Raw genomic sequence first — 21,974 nt, 5'->3', positions numbered from 1 at the left:
GAGTGAATGATCAATACAGAGAGTGTGCGATCAATACAGGGAGAGAGGGATCAACATAAAGAGTGAATGATCAATACAGAGAATGGATGATCAAGACGGAGAGTGAGTGATGAATACAGAGAGTGAGGGATCAATACAGAGAGTGAGTGAACAATACAGAGAGTGAGGGTTCAATACAGAGAGTGAGTGATCAATAAAGAGAGTGAATGATCAATAGAGAGAGTAAGGGATCAATACAGAGAGTGAGTGATCAATATAGAGAGTGAAAGATCAATACAGAGAATGATTGATCAATACAGGGAGTGAGGGATCAATACAGAGAGTGAATGATCAATGCAGTGAGTGAGTGATCAATACACAGATTGAGGTACAATACAGAGAGTGAGGGATCAATACAGAGAGTGAGGGATCAATGGAGAGAGTGAGTGATCAATACAGAGTGTGAGTTATCAATACAGGTAGTGAGTGATCAAAACAGGGAGTGAGCGATCAATACAGAGAGCGAGGGATCAATACATAGAGTGGATGATCAATACAGAGAGTTAGTGAGCAATACAGAGAGTGAACGATCAATACAGAGACTGAATGATCAATACAGAGAGCGATGGATCAATACAGAGAGTGAGGGATCAATACAGAGTGATTGATCAATACAGCGAGTGAGGGATCAATACAGAGAGTGAGTGATCAATACAGAGAGTGAGGGATCAATACAGGAAGTGAGCGATGAATGCGGAGAGTGAGTGATCAATACAGGGAGTGAGGGATCAATACAGAGAGTGAATGATCAATACAGAGAGTTAGTGATCAATACAGAGAATGAGGGATCAATACAGAGAGCGAGGGATCAATACAGAGAGTGAGGGATCAATACAGAGAGTGAAAGATCAATACAGGGAGTGAGGGATCAATACAGAGAGTGAATGATCAATACAGGGAGTGAGGGGTCAATACGGAGAGTGAATGACCAATACAGAGGGCGAGTGCTCAATATAGAGAGTGAGTGATCAATACAGGAGTGAGGGATCAATACAGAGTGAGTGAACAATACAGAGAGCGAGTGATCAATACAGAGAGTGAGTGATCACAACAGGGAGTGAGCGATCAATACAGAGAGCGAGGGATCAATACAGAGAGTGAATGATCAATACAGAGAGTGAGTGATCAATACAGAGAGTGAATGATCAATACAGAGAGTGAGGGATCAATACAGAGAGTGATTGATCAATACAGAGAGTGAGTGATCAATAAAGAGAGTGAATGATCAATAGAGAGAGTAAGGGATCAATACAGAGAGTGGAGGATCAATACAGAGAGTGAATGATCAATACAGAGAGTGAGTGATCAATACAGAGAGTGAGTGATCAATACAGAGATTGAGAAATCAATACAGAGAGCGAGGGATCAATACAGAGAGTGAGTGATCAATACAGGGAGTGAGTGATCAATACAGAGAGTGAGGGATCAATACAGAGAGTGAGGGATCAATACAGAGAGTGAGTAATCAATACAGAGAGTGAGTGATCAATGCAGGGTGTGAGATCAATACAGAGAGTGAGGGATCAATGGAGAGAGTGAGTGATCAATACAGGGAGTGAGGGATCAATACAGAGAGTGAGGGTTCAATACAGAGAGTGAGGGATCAATACAGAGTGTGAGAGATCAACACAGAGAGTGAGTGATCAATACAGAGAATGAGTGATCAATACAGAGAGTGAGGGATCAATACAGAGAGTGAATGATCAATACCGGGAGTGAGGGGTCAATACAGAGACTGAATGATCAATACAGAGGGCGAGTGCTCAATACAGAGAGTGAGTGATCAATACAGGAGTGAGGGATCAATACACAGAGTGAGTGATCAATACTGAGAGTGAGTGATCAATACAGGGAGCGAGTGATCAATACAGAGAGTGACTGATCTCAACAGGGAGTGAGCGATCAATACAGAGAGTGAATGATCAATACAGAGAGTGAATGATCAATACAGAGAGTGAGTGATCAATACAGCGAGTGAATGATCAATACAGAGAGTGAATGATCAATACAGAGAGCGATGGATCAATACAGAGAGTGAGGGATCAATACAGAGCATGATTGATCAATACAGAGAGTGAGGGATCAATACAGAGAGTGATTGATCAATTCAGCGAGTGATTGATCAATACAGAGTGAGGGATCAATACAGAGAGTGAGTGATCAATACAGGGAATGTGCGATCAATACAGAGAGTGAGTGATCAATACTGGGAGTGAATGATCAATACAGAGAGTGTGCGATCAATACAGGGAGAGAGGGCTCAACATAAAGAGTGAATGATCAATACAGAGAATGGATGATCAAGACGGAGAGTGAGTGATCAATACAGAGAGTGAGGGATCAATACAGAGAGTGAGTGAACAATACAGAGAGTGAGGGTTCAATACAGAGAGTGAGTGATCAATAAAGAGAGTGAATGATCAATAGAGAGAGTAAGGGATCAATACAGAGAGTGAGTGATCAATATAGAGAGTGAAAGATCAATACAGAGAATGATTGATCAATACAGGGAGTGAGGGATCAATACAGAGAGTGAATGATCAATGCAGTGAGTGAGTGATCAATACACAGATTGAGGTACAATACAGAGAGTGAGGGATCAATACAGAGAGTGAGGGATCAATGGAGAGAGTGAGTGATCAATACAGAGTGTGAGTTATCAATACAGGTAGTGAGTGATCAAAACAGGGAGTGAGCGATCAATACAGAGAGCGAGGGATCAATACAGAGAGTGGATGATCAATACAGAGAGTTAGTGAGCAATACAGAGAGTGAACGATCAATACAGAGACTGAATGATCAATACAGAGAGCGATGGATCAATACAGAGAGTGAGGGATCAATACAGAGTGATTGATCAATACAGCGAGTGAGGGATCAATACAGAGAGTGAGTGATCAATACAGAGAGTGAGGGATCAATACAGGAAGTGAGCGATGAATGCGGAGAGTGAGTGATCAATACAGGGAGTGAGGGATCAATACAGAGAGTGAATGATCAATACAGAGAGTTAGTGATCAATACAGAGAATGAGGGATCAATACAGAGAGCGAGGGATCAATACAGAGAGTGAGGGATCAATACAGAGAGTGAAAGATCAATACAGGGAGTGAATGATCAATACAGGGAGTGAGGGGTCAATACGGAGAGTGAATGATCAATACAGAGGGCGAGTGCTCAATATAGAGAGTGAGTGATCAATACAGGAGTGAGGGATCAATACAGAGTGAGTGAACAATACAGAGAGCGAGTGATCAATACAGAGAGTGAGTGATCACAACAGGGAGTGAGCGATCAATACAGAGAGCGAGGGATCAATACAGAGAGTGAATGATCAATACAGAGAGTGAGTGATCAATACAGAGAGTGAATGATCAATACAGAGAGTGAGGGATCAATACAGAGAGTGATTGATCAATACAGAGAGTGAGTGATCAATAAAGAGAGTGAATGATCAATAGAGAGAGTAAGGGATCAATACAGAGAGTGGAGGATCAATACAGAGATTGAATGATCAATACAGAGAGTGAGTGATCAATACAGAGAGTGAGTGATCAATACAGAGATTGAGAAATCAATACAGAGAGCGAGGGATCAATGCAGAGAGTGAGGGATTAATACAGAGAGTGAGGGATCAATACAGAGAGTGAGTGATCAATACGAAGAGTGAGTGATCAATACGGAGAATGAGGGATCAATACAGCGAGTGAGTGATCAATACAGAGAGTGAATGATCAATACAGAGAGTGAGTGATCAATACAGGAAGTGAGCAATGAATGCGGAGAGTGAGTGATCAATACAGAGAGTGAATGATCAATACAGAGAGTGAATGATCAATACAGGGAGTGAGGGATCAATACAGAGAGTGAATGTTCAATACAGAAAGTGAGTGATCAATACAGAGAGTGAGGGATCAATACTGAGAGTGAATGATCAATACAGAAAGTGAGGGATCAATACAGAGAGTGAGTGCTCAATACAGAGATTGAGGGTTCAATACAGAGAGTGAGTGATCAACACAGAGAGTGCGTGATCAATACAGAGAGTGAGGGATCAATACATTGAGTGAGTGATCAATACGAAGAGTGAGTGGTCAATACGGAGAGTGAGTGATCAATACAGAGAGTGAATGATCAATACAGAGAGTGAGTGATCAATACAGAAAGTGAGCGATGAATGCGGAGAGTGAGTGATCAATACAGGGAGTGAGGGATCAATACAGAGAGTGAATGATCAATACAGAAATTGAGTGATGAATACAGAGAGTGAGGGATCAATACCGAGAGTGAATGATCAATACAGAGAGTGAGGGATCTATACAGAGAGTGAATGATCAATACAGAGAGTGAGTGATCAATACAGGAAGTGAGCGATGAATGCGGAGAGTGAGTGATCAATACAGGGAGTGAGGGATCAATACAGAGAGTGAATGATCAATACAGAAAGTGAGTGATCAATACAGAGAGTGAGGGATCAATACTGAGAGTGAATGATCAATACAGAGAGTGAGTGATCAATTTAGAGAGTGAGTGATCAATACAGGGAGTGAGTGATCAATTCAGGGAGTGAGGGATCAATACAGAGAGTGAGGGATCAATACAGAGAGTGAGTGATCAATACAGAGAGTGAGCGATCAATACAGGGTGTGAGAGATCAATACAGAGAGTGAGGGATCAATGGAGAGAGTGAGTGATCAATACAGGGAGTGAGGGATCAATACAGAGAGTGAGGGTTCAATACAGAGAGTGAGGGATCAATACAGAGTGTGAGAGATCAATACAGAGAGTGAGTGATCAATACAGAGAATGAGTGATCAATACAGGGAGTGAGGGATCAATACAGAGAGTGAATGATCAATACAGGGAGTGAGGGGTCAATACAGAGACTGAAAGATCAATACAGAGGGCGAGTGCTCAATACAGAGAGTGAGTGATCAATACAGGAGTGAGGGATCAATACACAGAGTGAGTGATCAATACTGAGAGTGAGTGATCAATACAGGGAGCGAGTGATCAATACAGAGAGTGACTGATCACAACAGGGAGTGAGCGATCAATACAGAGAGCGAGGGATCAATACAGAGAGTGAATGATCAATACAGAGAGTGAGTGATCAATACAGTGAGTGAATGATCAATACAGAGAGTGAATGATCAATACAGAGAGCGATGGATCAATACAGAGAGTGAGGGATCAATACAGAGAGTGATTGATCAATACAGAGAGTGAGGGATCAATACAGAGAGTGATTGATCAATTCAGAGAGTGATTGATCAATACAGAGTGAATGATCAATACAGAGAGTGAGTGATCAATACAGGGAATGTGCGATCAATACAGAGAGTGAGTGATCAATACAGAGAGTGAATGATCAATGCAGAGAGTGTGCGATCAATACAGGGAGTGAGGGATCAATATAGAGAGTGAATGATCAATACAGAGAGTGGATGATCAATACAGAGAGTGAGTGATCAATACAGAGAGTGAGGGATCAATACAGAGAGTGAGTGAACAATACAGAGAGTGAGGGATCAATACAGAGAGTGAGTGATCAATAAAGAGAGTGAATGATCAATAGAGAGAGTAAGGGATCAATACAGAGAGTGAGTGATCAATATAGAGAGTGAAAGATCAATACAGAGAGTGAATGATCAATACAGGGAGTGAGGGATCAATACAGAGAGTGAATGATCAATACAGTGAGTGAGTGATCAATACAGAGATTGAGGGATCAATACAGAGAGTGAGGGATCAATACAGAGAGTGAGGGATCAATGGAGAGAGTGAGTGATCAATACAGAGAGTGAGTGATCAATACGAAGAGTGAGTGATCAATACGGAGACTGAGGGATCACTACAGAGAGTGTGTGAGCAATACAGAGAGTGAGTGATCAATACAGGTAGTGAGTGATCAATACCGAGAGTGAGTGATCAATACCGAGAGTGAGGGATCAATACAGAGAGTGAGTGATCAATACAGAGAGTGTGATCAGTACAGTGAGTGAGGGATCAATACAGAGAGTGAGTTATCAATACAGGGAGTGAGGGATCAATACAGAGAGTGAGTGATCAATACAGAGGGCGAGTGCTCAATACAGAGAGTGAGTGATCAATACAGGGAGTGAGTGATCAATACAGGTTGTGAGTGATCAATACAGAGAGTGAATGATCAATACAGAGAGTGAGTGATCAATTTAGAGAGTGAGTGATCAATACAGGGAGTGAGTGATCAATTCAGGGAGTGAGGGATCAATACAGAGAGTGAGGGATCAATACAGAGAGTGAGTGATCAATACAGAGAGTGAGCGATCAATACAGGGTGTGAGAGATCAATACAGAGAGTGAGGGATCAATGGAGAGAGTGAGTGATCAATACAGGGAGTGAGGGATCAATACAGAGAGTGAGGGTTCAATACAGAGAGTGAGGGATCAATACAGAGTGTGAGAGATCAATACAGAGAGAGAGTGATCAATACAGAGAATGAGTGATCAATACAGGGAGTGAGGGATCAATACAGAGAGTGAATGATCAATACAGGGAGTGAGGGGTCAATACAGAGACTGAAAGATCAATACAGAGGGCGAGTGCTCAATACAGAGAGTGAGTGATCAATACAGGAGTGAGGGATCAATACACAGAGTGAGTGATCAATACTGAGAGTGAGTGATCAATACAGGGAGCGAGTGATCAATACAGAGAGTGACTGATCACAACAGGGAGTGAGCGATCAATACAGAGAGCGAGGGATCAATACAGAGAGTGAATGATCAATACAGAGAGTGAGTGATCAATACAGTGAGTGAATGATCAATACAGAGAGTGAATGATCAATACAGAGAGCGATGGATCAATACAGAGAGTGAGGGATCAATACAGAGAGTGATTGATCAATACAGAGAGTGAGGGATCAATACAGAGAGTGATTGATCAATTCAGAGAGTGATTGATCAATACAGAGTGAATGATCAATACAGAGAGTGAGTGATCAATACAGGGAATGTGCGATCAATACAGAGAGTGAGTGATCAATACAGAGAGTGAATGATCAATGCAGAGAGTGTGCGATCAATACAGGGAGTGAGGGATCAATATAGAGAGTGAATGATCAATACAGAGAGTGGATGATCAATACAGAGAGTGAGTGATCAATACAGAGAGTGAGGGATCAATACAGAGAGTGAGTGAACAATACAGAGAGTGAGGGATCAATACAGAGAGTGAGTGATCAATAAAGAGAGTGAATGATCAATAGAGAGAGTAAGGGATCAATACAGAGAGTGAGTGATCAATATAGAGAGTGAAAGATCAATACAGAGAGTGAATGATCAATACAGGGAGTGAGGGATCAATACAGAGAGTGAATGATCAATACAGTGAGTGAGTGATCAATACAGAGATTGAGGGATCAATACAGAGAGTGAGGGATCAATACAGAGAGTGAGGGATCAATGGAGAGAGTGAGTGATCAATACAGAGAGTGAGTGATCAATACGAAGAGTGAGTGATCAATACGGAGACTGAGGGATCACTACAGAGAGTGTGTGAGCAATACAGAGAGTGAGTGATCAATACAGGTAGTGAGTGATCAATACCGAGAGTGAGTGATCAATACCGAGAGTGAGGGATCAATACAGAGAGTGAGTGATCAATACAGAGAGTGTGATCAATACAGTGAGTGAGGGATCAATACAGAGAGTGAGTTATCAATACAGGGAGTGAGGGATCAATACAGAGAGTGGGTGATCAATACAGAGGGCGAGTGCTCAATACAGAGAGTGAGTGATCAATACAGGGAGTGAGTGATCAATACAGGTTGTGAGTGATCAATACAGAGAGCGAGGGATCAATACAGAGAGTGAGTGATCAATACAGGGAGTGAGTGATCAATACAGAGAGTGAGAGATCAATACAGAGAGTGAGGGATCAATACAGAGAGTGAGTGATCAATACAGAGAGTGAGTGATCAATACAGGGTGTGAGAGATCAATACAGAGAGTGAGGGATCAATGGAGAGAGTGAGTGATCAATACAGGGAGTGAGGGATCAATACAGAGAGTGAGGGTTCAATACAGAGAGTGAGGGATCAATACAGAGTGTGAGAGATCAACACAGAGAGTGAGTGATCAATACAGAGAATGAGTGATCAATACAGGGAGTGAGGGATCAATACAGAGAGTGACTGATCAATACAGGTAGTGAGGGGTCAATACAGAGACTGAATGATCAATACAGAGGGCGAGTGCTCAATACTGAGAGTGAGTGATCAATACAGGGAGCGAGTGATCAATACAGAGAGTGACTGATCACAACAGGGAGCGAGCGATCAATACAGAGAGTGAATGATCAATACAGAGAGTGAATGATCAATAGAGAGAGTGAGTGATCAATACAGCGAGTGAATGATCAATACAGAGAGTGAATGATCAATACAGAGAGCGATGGATCAATACAGAGAGTGAGGGATCAATACAGAGAGTGATTGATCAATACAGAATGAGGGATCAATACAGAGAGTGAATGATCAATACAGGGAATGTGCGATCAATACAGAGAGTGAGTGATCAATACAGAGAGTGAATGATCAATACAGAGAGTGTGCGATCAATACAGGGAGTGAGGGATCAATATAGAGAGTGAAAGATCAATACAGAGAGTGGATGATCAATACGGAGAGTGAGTGATCAATACAGAGAGTGAGGGATCAATACAGAGAGTGAGTGAACAATACAGAGAGTGAGGGTTCAATACAGAGAGTGAGTGATCAATAAAGAGAGTGAATGATCAATAGAGAGAGTAAGGGATCAATACAGAGAGTGAGTGATCAATATAGAGAGTGAAAGATCAATACAGAGAGTGATTGATCAATACAGGGAGTGAGGGATCAATACAGAGAGTGAATGATCAATACAGTGAGTGAGTGATCAATACACAGATTGAGGGTTCAATACAGAGAGTGAGGGATCAATACAGAGAGTGAGGGATCAATGGAGAGAGTGAGTGATCAATACAGAGTGTGAGTGATCAATACAGGTAGTGAGTGATCAATACCGAGATTGAGTGATCAATACCGAGAGTGAGGGATCAATACAGAGAGTGAGTGATCAATACGAAGAGTGAGTGATCAATACGGAGACTGAGGGATCAATACAGAGAGTGAGTGATCAATACAGAGAGTGAGTGATCAATACAGGTAGTGAGTGATCAATACCGAGAGTGAGTGATCAATACCGAGAGTGAGGGATCAATACAGAGAGGGCGTGATCAATACAGAGAGTGTGATCAATACAGTGAGTGAGGTATCAATACAGAGAGTGAGTTATCAATACAGGGAGTGAGGGATCAATACAGAGAGTGAGTGACCAATACAGAGGGCGAGTGCTCAATACAGAGAATGAGTGATCAATACAGGGAGTGAGTGATCAATACAGGTTGTGAGTGATCAATACAGAGAGTGAGGGATCAATACAGAGAGTGAGTGATCAATACAGGGAGTGAGTGATCAATACAGAGAGTGAGGGATCAATACAGAGAGTGAGGGATCAATACAGAGAGTGAGTGATCAATACAGAGAGTGAGTGATCAATACAGGGTGTGAGAGATCAATACAGAGAGTGAGGGATCAATGGAGAGAGTGAGTGATCAATACAGGGAGTGAGGGATCAATACAGAGAGTGAGGGTTCAATACAGAGAGTGAGGCATCAATACAGAGTGTGAGAGATCAATACAGAGAGTGAGTGATCAATACAGAGAATGAGTGATCAATACAGGGAGTGAGGGATCAATACAGAGAGTGGATGATCAATACAGGGAGTGAGGGGTCAATACAGAGACTGAATGATCAATACAGAGGGCGAGTGCTCAATACAGAGAGTGAGTGATCAATACAGGAGTGAGGGATCAATACACAGAGTGAGTGATCAATACTGAGAGTGAGTGATCAATACAGGGAGCGAGTGATCAATACAGAGAGTGACTGATCACAACAGGGAGTGAGCGATCAATACAGAGAGCGAGGGATCAATACAGAGAGTGAATGATCAATACAGAGAGTGAGTGATCAATACAGCGAGTGAATGATCAATACAGAGAGTGAATGATCAATACAGAGAGCGATGGATCAATACAGAGAGTGAGGGATCAATACAGAGAGTGATTGATCAATACAGAGAGTGAGGGATCAATACAGAGAGTGATTGATCAATTCAGAGAGTGATTGATCAATACAGAGTGAGGGATCAATACAGAGAGTGAGTGATCAATACAGGGAATGTGCGATCAATACAGAGAGTGAGTGATCAATACAGAGAGTGAATGATCAATGCAGAGAGTGTGCGATCAATACAGGGAGTGAGGGATCAATATAGAGAGTGAATGATCAATAGAGAGAGTGGATGATCAATACGGAGAGTGAGTGATCAATACAGAGAGTGAGGGATCAATACAGAGAGTGAGTGAACAATACAGAGAGTGAGGGTTCAATACAGAGAGTGAGTGATCAATAAAGAGAGTGAATGATCAATAGAGAGAGTAAGGGATCAATACAGAGAGTGAGTGATCAATATAGAGAGTGAAAGATCAATACAGAGAGTGAATGATCAATACAGGGAGTGAGGGATCAATACAGAGTGAATGATCAATACAGTGAGTGAGTGATCAATACACAGATTGAGGGATCAATACAGAGTGAGGGATCAATACAGAGAGTGAGGGATCAATGGAGAGAGTGAGTGATCAATACAGAGTGTGAGTGATCAATACAGGTAGTGAGTGATCAATACCGAGAGTGAGTGATCAATACTGAGAGTGAGGGATCAATACAGAGAGTGAGTGATCAATACGAAGAGTGAGTGATCAATACGGAGACTGAGGGATCAATACAGAGAGGGAGTGATCAATACAGAGAGTGAGTGATCAATACAGGTAGTGAGTGATCAATACCGAGAGTGAGTGATCAATACCGAGAGTGAGGGATCAATACAGAGAGTGAGTGATCAATACAGAGAGTGTGATCAATACAGTGAGTGAGGGATCAATACAGAGAGTGAGTTATCAATACAGGGAGTGAGGGATCAATACAGAGAGAGAGTGATCAATTCAGGGAGTGAGTGATCAATACAGAGAGGGAGCGATCAATATAGAGTGCGAGGGATCAATACAGAGAGTGAGTGATCAATACAGAGAGTGAGAAATCAATACAGAGAGTGAGTGATCAATACAGAGAGTGAATGATCAATACAGAGACTGAATGATCAATACAGGGAGTGAGGGGTCAATGCAGAGAATGAATGATCAATACAGAGGGCGAGTGCTCAATTCAGAGAGTGAGTGAGCAATACAGGAGTGAGGGATCAATACAGAGAGTGAGTGATCAATACTGAGAGTGAGTGATCAATGCAGAGAGCGAGTGATCAATACAGAGAGTGAGTGATCAAAACAGGGAGTGAGCGATCAATACAGAGAGCGAGGGATCAATACAGAGAGTGGATGATCAATACAGAGAGTTAGTGAGCAATACAGAGAGTGAATGATCAATACAGAGACTGAATGATCAATACAGAGAGCGATGGATCAATACAGAGAGTGAGGGATCAATACAGAGTGATTGATCAATACAGCGAGTGAGGGATCAATACAGAGAGTGAGTGATCAATACAGAGAGTGAGGGATCAATACCGAGAGTGAATGATCAATACAGAGAGTGAGGGAACAATACAGAGAGTGAATGATCAATACAGAGAGTGAGTGATCAATACAGGAAGTGAGCGATGAATGCGGAGAGTGAGTGATCAATACAGGGAGTGAGGGATCAATACAGAGAGTGAATGATCAATACAGAAAGTGAGTGATCAATACAGAGAGTGAGGGATCAATACTGAGAGTGAATGATCAATACAGAGAGTGAGTGATCAATACAGAGAGTGAGTGATCAATACAGGAAGTGAGTGATCAATTCAGGGAGTGAGGGATCAATACAGAGAGTGAGGGATCAATACAGAGAGTGAGTGATCAATACAGAGGGCGAGTGCTCAATACAGAGAGTGAGGGATCAATACAGAGAGTGAGGGATCAATACAGAGAGTGAGTGATCAATACAGAGAGTGAGTGATCAATACAGGGTGTGAGAGATCAATACAGAGAGTGAGGGATCAATGGAGAGAGTGAGGGTTCAATACAGAGGGTGAGGGATCAATACAGAGTGTGAGATCAATACAGAGAGTGAGTGATCAATACAGAGAATGAGTGATCAATACAGGGAGTGAGGGATCAATACAGAGAGTGAATGATCAATACAGGGAGTGAGGGGTCAATACAGAGACTGAATGATCAATCCAGAGGGCGAGTGCTCAATACAGAGAGTGAGTGATCAATACAGGAGTGAGGGATCAATACACAGAGTGAGTGATCAATACTGAGAGTGAGTGATCAATACAGGGAGCGAGTGATCAATACAGAGAGTGACTGACCACAACAGGGAGTGAGCGATCAATACAGAGAGCGAGGGATCAATACAGAGAGTGAATGATCAATACAGAGAGTGAGTGATCAATACAGTGAGTGAATGATCAACACAGAGAGTGAATGATCAATACAGAGAGCGATGGATCAATTCAGAGAGTGATTGATCAATACAGAGTGAGGGATCAATACAGAGAGTGAGTGATCAATACAGGGAATGTGCGATCAATACAGAGAGTGAGTGATCAATACAAGGAGTGAATGATCAATACAGAGAGTGTGCGATCAATACAGGGAGTGAGGGATCAATATAGAGAGTGAATGATCAATACAGAGAGTGGATGATCAATACGGAGAGTGAGTGATCAATACAGAGAGTGAGGGATCAATACAGAGAGTGAGTGAACAATACAGAGAGTGAGGGATCAATACAGAGAGTGAGTGATCAATATAGAGAGTGAAAGATCAATACAGAGAGTGAATGATCAATACAGGGAGTGAGGGATCAATACAGAGAGTGAATGATCAATACAGTGAGTGAGTGATCAATACAGAGATTGAGGGATCAATACAGAGAGTGAGGGATCAATACAGAGAGTGAGGGATCAATGGAGAGAGTGAGTGATCAATACCGAGAGTGAGGGATCAATACAGAGAGTGAGTGATCAATACAGAGAGTGTGATCAATACAGTGAGTGAGGGATCAATACAGAGAGTGAGTTATCAATACAGGGAGTGAGGGATCAATACAGAGAGTGAGTGATCAATCCAGAGGGCGAGTGCTCGATACAGAGAGTGAGTGATCAATACAGAGAGTGAGTGATCAATACAGGGTGTGAGATCAATACAGAGAGTGAGAGATCAATGGAGAGAGTGAGTGATCAATACAGGGAGTGAGGGATCAATACAGAGAGTGAGGGTTCAATACAGAGAGTGAGGGATCAATACAGAGTGTGAGAGATCAACACAGAGAGTGAGTGATCAATACAGAGAATGAGTGATCAATACAGGGAGTGAGGGATCAATACAGAGAGTGAATGATCAATACAGGTAGTGAGGGGTCAATACAGAGACTGAATGATCAATACAGAGGGCGAGTGCTCAATACAGGGAGTGAGTGATCAATACAGGAGTGAGGGATCAATACACAGAGTGAGTGATCAATACTGAGAGTGAGTGATCAATACAGGGAGCGAGTGATCAATACAGAGAGTGACTGATCACAACAGGGAGTGAGCGATCAATACAGAGAGTGAATGATCAATACAGAGAGTGAATGATCAATACAGAGAGTGAGTGATCAATACAGCGAGTGAATGATCAATACAGAGAGTGAATGATCAATTCAGAGAGTGATTGATCAATACAGAGTGAGGGATCAATACAGAGAGTGAGTGATCAATACAGGGAATGTGCGATCAATACAGAGAGTGAGTGATCAATACAAAGAGTGAATGATCAATACAGAGAGTGTGCGATCAATACAGGGAGTGAGGGATCAATATAGAGAGTGAATGATCAATACAGAGAGTGGATGATCAATACGGAGAGTGAGTGATCAATACAGAGAGTGAGGGATCAATACAGAGAGTGAGTGAACAATACAGAGAGTGAGGGATCAATACAGAGAGTGAGTGATCAATAAAGAGAGTGAATGGTCAATAGAGAGAGTAAGAGATCAATACAGAGAGTGAGTGATCAATATAGAGAGTGAAAGATCAATACAGAGAGTGAATGATCAATACAGGGAGTGAGGGATCAATACAGAGAGTGAATGATCAATACAGTGAGTGAGTGATCAATACAGAGATTGAGGGATCAATACAGAGAGTGAGGGATCAATACAGAGAGTGAGGGATCAATGGAGAGAGTGAGTGATCAATACAGAGTGTGAGTGATCAATACAGGTAGTGAGTGATCAATACCGAGAGTGAGTGATCAATACGGAGACTGAGGGATCAATACAGAGAGTGAGTGATCAATACAGAGAGTGAGTGATCAATACAGGTAGTGAGTGATCAATACCGAGAGTGAGTGATCAATACCGAGGGTGAGGGATCAATACAGAGAGTGAGTGATCAATACAGAGAGTGTGATCAATACAGTGAGTGAGGGATCAATATAGAGAGTGAGTTATCAATACAGGGAGTGAGGGATCAATACAGAGAGTGAGTGATCAATCCAGAGGGCGAGTGCTCGATACAGAGAGTGAGTGATCAATACAGGGAGTGAGTGATCAATACAGGTTGTGAGTGATCAATACAGAGAGTGAGGGATCAATACAGAGAGTGAGGGATCAATACAGAGAGTGAGTGATCAATAAAGAGAGTGAGTGATCAATACAGGGTGTGAGATCAATACAGAGAGTGAGGGATCAATGGAGAGAGTGAGTGATCAATACAGGGAGTGAGGGATCAATACAGAGAGTGAGGGTTCAATACAGAGAGTGAGGGATCAATACAGAGTGTGAGAGATCAACACAGAGAGTGAGTGATCAATACAGAGAATGAGTGATCAATACAGGGAGTGAGGGATCAATACAGAGAGTGAATGATCAATACAGGTAGTGAGGGGTCAATACAGAGACTGAATGATCAATACAGAGGGCGAGTGCTCAATACAGAGAGTGAGTGATCAATACAGGAGTGAGGGATCAATACACAGAGTGAGTGATCAATACTGAGAGTGAGTGATCAATACAGGGAGCGAGTGATCAATACAGAGAGTGACTGATCACAACAGGGAGTGAGCGATCAATACAGAGAGTGAATGATCAATACAGAGAGTGAATGATCAATACAGAGAGTGAGTGATCAATACAGCGAGTGAATGATCAATACAGAGAGTGAATGATCAATACAGAGAGCGATGGATCAATACAGAGAGTGAGGGATCAATACAGAGAGTGATTGATCAATACAGAGAGTGAGGGATCAATACAGAGAGTGATTGATCAATTCAGAGAGCGATTGATCAATACAGAGTGAGGGATCAATACAGAGAGTGAGTGATCAATACAGGGAATGTGCGATCAATACAGAGAGTGAGTGATCAATACAGAGAGTGAATGATCAATACAGAGAGTGTGCGATCAATACAGGGAGTGAGGGATCAACATAAAGAGTGAATGATCAATACAGAGAGTGGATGATCAATACGGAGAGTGAGTGATCAATACAGAGAGTGAGGGATCAATACATAGAGTGAGTGAACAATACAGAGAGTGAGGGTTCAATACAGAGAGTGAGTGATCAATAAAGAGAGTGAATGATCAATAGAGAGAGTAAGGGATCAATACAGAGAGTGAGTGATCAATATAGAGAGTGAAAGATCAATACAGAGAGTGATTGATCAATACAGGGAGTGAGGGATCAATACAGAGAGTGAATGATCAATACAGTGAGTGAGTGATCAATACACAGATTGAGGGATCAATACAGAGAGTGAGGGATCAATACAGAGAGTGAGGGATCAATGGAGAGAGTGAGTGATCAATACAGAGTGTGAGTGATCAATACAGGTAGTGAGTGATCAATACCGAGAGTGAGTGATCAATACCGAGAGTGAGGGATCAATACAGAGAGTGAGTGATCAATACGAAGAGTGAGTGATCAATAAGGAGACTGAGGGATCAATACAGAGAGTGAGTGATCAATACAGAGAGTGAGTGATCAATACAGGTAGTGAGTGATCAATACAGAGAGTGAGTGATCAATACCGAGAGTGAGGGATCAATACAGAGAGTGAGTGATCAATACGAAGAGTGAGTGATCAATACGGAGACTGAGGGATCAATACAGAGAGTGAGTGATCAATACAGAGAGTGAGTGATCAATACAGGTCGTGAGTGATCAACACCGAGAGTGAGTGATCAATACCGAGAGTGAGGGATCAATACAGAGAGTGAGTGATCAATACAGAGAGTGTGATCAATACAGTGAGTGAGGGATCAATACACAGAGTGAGTTATCAATACAGGGAGTGAGGGATCAATACAGAGAGTGAGTGATCAATCCAGAGGGCAAGTGCTCAATACAGAGAGTGAGTGATCAATACAGGGAGTGAGTGATCAATACAGGTTGTGAGTGATCAATACAGAGAGCGAGGGATCAATACAGAGAGTGAGTGATCAATACAGGGAGTGAGTGATCAATACAGAGAGTGAGGGTTCAATACAGAGAGTGAGGGATCAATACAGAGTGTGAGAGATCAACACAGAGAGTGAGTGATCAATACAGAGAATGAGTGATCAATACAGGGAGTGAGGGATCAATACAGAGAGTGAATGATCAATACAGGTAGTGAGGGGTCAATACAGAGACTGAATGATCAATACAGAGGGCGAGTGCTCAATACAGAGAGTGAGTGATCAATACAGGAGTGAGGGATCAATACACAGAGTGAGTGATCAATACTGAGAGTGAGTGATCAATACAGGGAGCGAGTGATCAATACAGAGAGTGACTGATCACAACAGGGAGTGAGCGATCAATACAGAGAGTGAATGATCAATACAGAGAGTGAATGATCAATACAGAGAGTGAATGATCAATACAGAGAGCGATGGATCAATACAGAGAGTGAGGGATCAATACAGAGAGTGATTCATCAATACAGAGAGTGAGGGATCAATACAGAGAGTGATTGATCAATTCAGAGAGTGATTGATCAATACAGAGTGAGGGATCAATACAGAGAGTGAGTGATCAATACAGGGAATGTGCGATCAATACAGAGAGTGAGTGATCAATACAGAGATTGAGGGATCAATACAGAGAGTGCGATCAATACAGGGAGTGAGGGATCAACATAAAGAGTGAATGATCAATACAGAGAGTGGATGATCAATACGGAGAGTGAGTGATCAATACAGAGAGTGAGGGATCAATACAGAGAGTGAGTGATCAATACAGAGAGTGAGGGATCAATACGGAGAGTGAGTGATCAATACAGAGAGTGAGGGATCAATAAAGAGAGTGAATGATCAATAGAGAGAGTAAGGGATCAATACAGAGAGTGAGTGATCAATATAGAGAGTGAAAGATCAATACAGAGAGTGATTGATCAATACAGGGAGTGAGGGATCAATACAGAGAGTGAATGATCAATACACTGAGTGAGTGATCAATACACAGATTGAGGGATCAATACAGAGAGTGAGGGATCAATACAGAGAGTGAGGGATCAATGGAGAGAGTGAGTGATCAATACAGAGAGTGAATGATCAATACAGGTAGTGAGGCGTCAATACAGAGACTGAATGATCAATACAGAGGGCGAGTGCTCAATACAGAGAGTGAGTGATCAATACAGGAGTGAGGGATCAATACACAGAGTGAGTGATCAATACTGAGAGTGAGTGATCAATACAGGGAGCGAGTGATCAATACAGAGAGTGACTGATCACAACAGGGAGTGAGCGATCAATACAGAGAGTGAATGATCAATACAGAGAGTGAATGATCAATACAGAGAGTGAGTGATCAATACAGCGAGTGAATGATCAATACAGAGAGTGAATGATCAATACAGAGAGCGATGGATCAATACAGAGAGTGAGGGATCAATACAGAGAGTGATTGATCAATACAGAGAGTGAGGGATCAATACAGAGAGTGATTGATCAATTCAGAGAGTGATTGATCAATACAGAGTGAGGGATCAATACAGAGAGTGAGTGATCAATACAGGGAATGTGCGATCAATACAGAGAGTGAGTGATCAATACAGAGAGTGAATGATCAATACAGAGAGTGTGCGATCAATACAGGGAGTGAGGGGTCAATACAGAGACTGAATGATCAATACAGAGGGTGAGTGCTCAATACAGAGAGTGAGTGATCAATACAGGAGTGAGGGATCAATACACAGAGTGAGTGATCAATACTGAGAGTGAGTGATCAATACAAGGAGCGAGTGATCAATACAGAGAGTGACTGATCACAACAGGGAGTGAGCGATCAATACAGAGAGCGAGGGATCAATACAGAGAGTGAATGATCAATACAGAGAGTGAGTGATCAATACAGCGAGTGAATGATCAATACAGAGAGTGAATGCTCAATACAGAGAGCGATGGATCAATACAGAGAGTGAGGGATCAATACAGAGAGTGATTGATCAATACAGAGAGTGAGGGATCAATACAGAGAGTGATTGATCAATTCAGAGAGTGATTGATCAATACAGAGGGTGAGGGATCAATACAGAGAGTGTGCGATCAATACAGGGAGTGAGGGATCAATATAAAGAGTGAATGATCAATACAGAGAGTGGATGATCAATACGGAGAGTGAGTGATCAATACAGAGAGTGAGGGATCAATACAGAGAGTGAGTGAACAATACAGAGAGTGAGGGATCAATACAGAGAGTGAGTGATCAATAAAGAGAGTGAATGATCAATAGAGATAGTAAGGGATCAATACAGAGAGTGAGTGATCAATATAGAGAGTGAAAGATCAAGACAGAGATTGAATGATCAATACAGGGAGTGAGGGATCAATACAGAGAGTGAATGATCAATACAGTGAGTGAGTGTTCAATACACAGATTGAGGGATCAATACAGAGAGTGAGGGATCAATACAGAGAGTGAGGGATCAATGGAGAGAGTGAGTGATCAATACAGAGTGTGAGTGATCAATACAGGTAGTGAGTGATCAATACCGAGAGTGAGTGATCAATACCGAGAGTGAGGGATCAATACAGAGAGTGAATGATCAATACGAAGAGTGAGTGATCAATACGGAGACTGAGGGATCAATACAGAGAGTGAGTGATCAATACAGAGAGTGAGTGATCAATACAGGTAGTGAGTGATCAATACCGAGAGTGAGGGATCAATACAGAGAGTGAGTGATCAATACAGAGAGTGTGATCAATACAGTGAGTGAGGGATCAATACAGAGAGTGATTTATCAATACAGGGAGTGAGGGATCAATACAGAGAGTGAGTGATCAATACAGGGAGTGAGTGATCAATACAGAGAGGGAGCGATCAATATAGAGTGCGAGGGATCAATACAGAGAGTGAGTGATCAATACAGAGAGTGAGAAATCAATACAGAGAGTGAGGGATCAATACAGAGAGCGAGTGATCAATACAGAGAGTGAGTGATCAAAGCAGGGAGTGAGCGATCAATACAGAGAGTGAGGGATCAATACAGAGAGTGGATGATCAATACAGAGAGTTAGTGAGCAATACAGAGAGTGAATGATCAATACAGAGACTGAATGATCAATACAGAGAGCGATGGATCAATACAGAGAGTGAGGGATCAATACAGAGTGATTGATCAATACAGCGAGTGAGGGATCAATACAGAGAGTGAGTGATCAATACAGAGAGTGAGTGATCAAAACAGGGAGTGAGCGATCAATACAGGGAGTTAGGGGTCAATAAAGAGAGTGAATGATCAATACAGAGAGGGAGTGATCAATACAGAGATTGAGGGATCAATACAGAGAGCGAGGGATCAATACAGAGAGTGAGGGATCAATACAGAGTGTGAATGATCAATACAGAGAGTGAATGATCAATACAGAGAGTGCGTAATCAATACAGGGAGTGAGGGATCAATACAGAGAGTGAGGGACCAACACAGAGAGTGAGGGATCAATACAGAGTGCGAGGGATCAATACAGAGAGTGAGGGATCAATACAGAGAGTGAGAGATCAATACAGAGAATGATTGATCAATACAGAGAGTGAGTGATCAATACAGAGAGTGATTGATCAATACAGAGAGTGATTGATCAATACAGGGAGTGAATGATCAATACAGAGAGTGAGTAATCAATACAGGGAGTGAGGGATCAATACAGAGAGTGAGTGACCAACACAGAGAGTGAGGGATCAATACAGAGTGCGAGGGATCAATACAGAGAGTGAGGGATCAATACAGGGAGTGAGGGGTCAATACAGAGAGTGAATGATCAATACAGAGAGTGAGGGATCAATACAGAGAATGAGTGATCAATACAGAGAGTGAGTGATCAATACAGAGAGTGAGGGAACAATACTGAGAGTGAATGATCAATACAGAGAGTGAATGATCAATACAGAGAGTGAATGATCAATACAGGGAGTGAGGGATCAATACAGAGAGTGAGTGACCAACACAGTGAGTGAGGGATCAATACAGAGTGGAGGGATCAATACAGAGAGTGAGGGATCAATACAGAGAGTGAGAGATCAATACAGAGAATGATTGATCAATACAGAGAGTGAGTGATCAATACAGAGAGTGATTGATCAATACAGAGAGTGAGTGATCAATACAGAAAGTGAATGATCAATACAGAGATTGAGGGATCAATACAGAGAGCGAGGGATCAATACAGAGAGTGAGTGATCAATACAGAGAGTGAGTGATCAATACAGAGAGTGAATGATCAATACAGAGAGTGAGTAATCAATACAGGGAGTGAGGAATCAATACAGAGAGTGAGTGAACAACACAGAGAGTGAGGGATCAATACAGAGTGCGAGGGATCAATACAGAGAGTGAGGGATCAATACAGAGAGTGAGAGATCAATACAGAGAATGATTGATCAATACAGCGAGTGAGTGATCAATACAGAAAGTGAATGATCAATACAGAGAGTGAATGATCAATACAGGGAGTGAGGGGTCAATACAGAGAGTGAATGATCAATACAGAGAGTGAGGGATCAATACAGAGAGTGAGGGATCAATACAGAGAGTGAGGGATCAATACAGAGAGTGACTGATCAATACAGAGAATGAGGGATCAATACAGAGATTGAGGGATCAATACAGAGCATGAGGGATCAATACAGAGTGTGAGGGATCACTACAGATAGTGAGTGATCAATACAGAGAGTGAATGATCAATACAATGATTGAGGGATCAATACAGGGAGTGAGGGACCAATACAGAGAGTGAGGGATCAGTACAGAGAGTGAGTGATCAATACAGAGGTGAATAATCAATACAGAGAGTGAGTGATCAATACAGTGAGTGAGTGATCAATACAGAGAGTGATTGATCAATATTGAGAGTGAGGGATCAATACAGAGAGTGAATGATCAATACAGAGAGTGAGGGATCAATACCTGAAATGAGTGATCAATACAAAGAGTGAATGATCAAGACAGAGTGAGTGATCAATACAGAGAGTGAATGATCAATTCAGAGAGTGAGGGATCAATGCAGAGCGTGAGTGATCAATACAGAGAGTGAATAGTCAATACGGAGTGAGGGATCAATACAGAGAGTGAGTGATCAATACCAAGAGCGAGTGATCAATACAGAGAGTGAGTGATCAGTACAGAGAGTGAGGGATCAATACCAAGAGTGAGATTTCAATACAGAGAGTGAGCGATCAATACAGAGAGTGAGTGATCAATACAGAGAGTGAGGGATCAATACTGAGTGTGATTGATCAATACAGAGAGTGAGGGATCAATACAGAGTGTGAGGGATCAATACAGAGAGTGAGGGATCAATAT

The 21,974-nt window shown here is 42.0% G+C and overlaps 1 protein-coding gene across 1 annotated transcript in view; it reads left to right on the top strand.

Annotated features, from left to right (window-relative positions):
• LOC147113709 (DPY30 domain-containing protein 1-like) overlaps positions 1 to 21,974 on the top strand; it is a 69,260-nt gene that overhangs the window by 23,468 nt on the left and 23,818 nt on the right. The window lies entirely within an intron of this gene.

Source organism: Somniosus microcephalus, chromosome 8, assembly GCF_052327205.1.
Source record: "Somniosus microcephalus isolate GS21.2 chromosome 8, FLI_Smic_1.0, whole genome shotgun sequence".
Classification (NCBI taxonomy): domain Eukaryota; kingdom Metazoa; phylum Chordata; class Chondrichthyes; order Squaliformes; family Somniosidae; genus Somniosus; species Somniosus microcephalus.
This window is presented reverse-complemented; position numbering and strand designations above follow the sequence as displayed.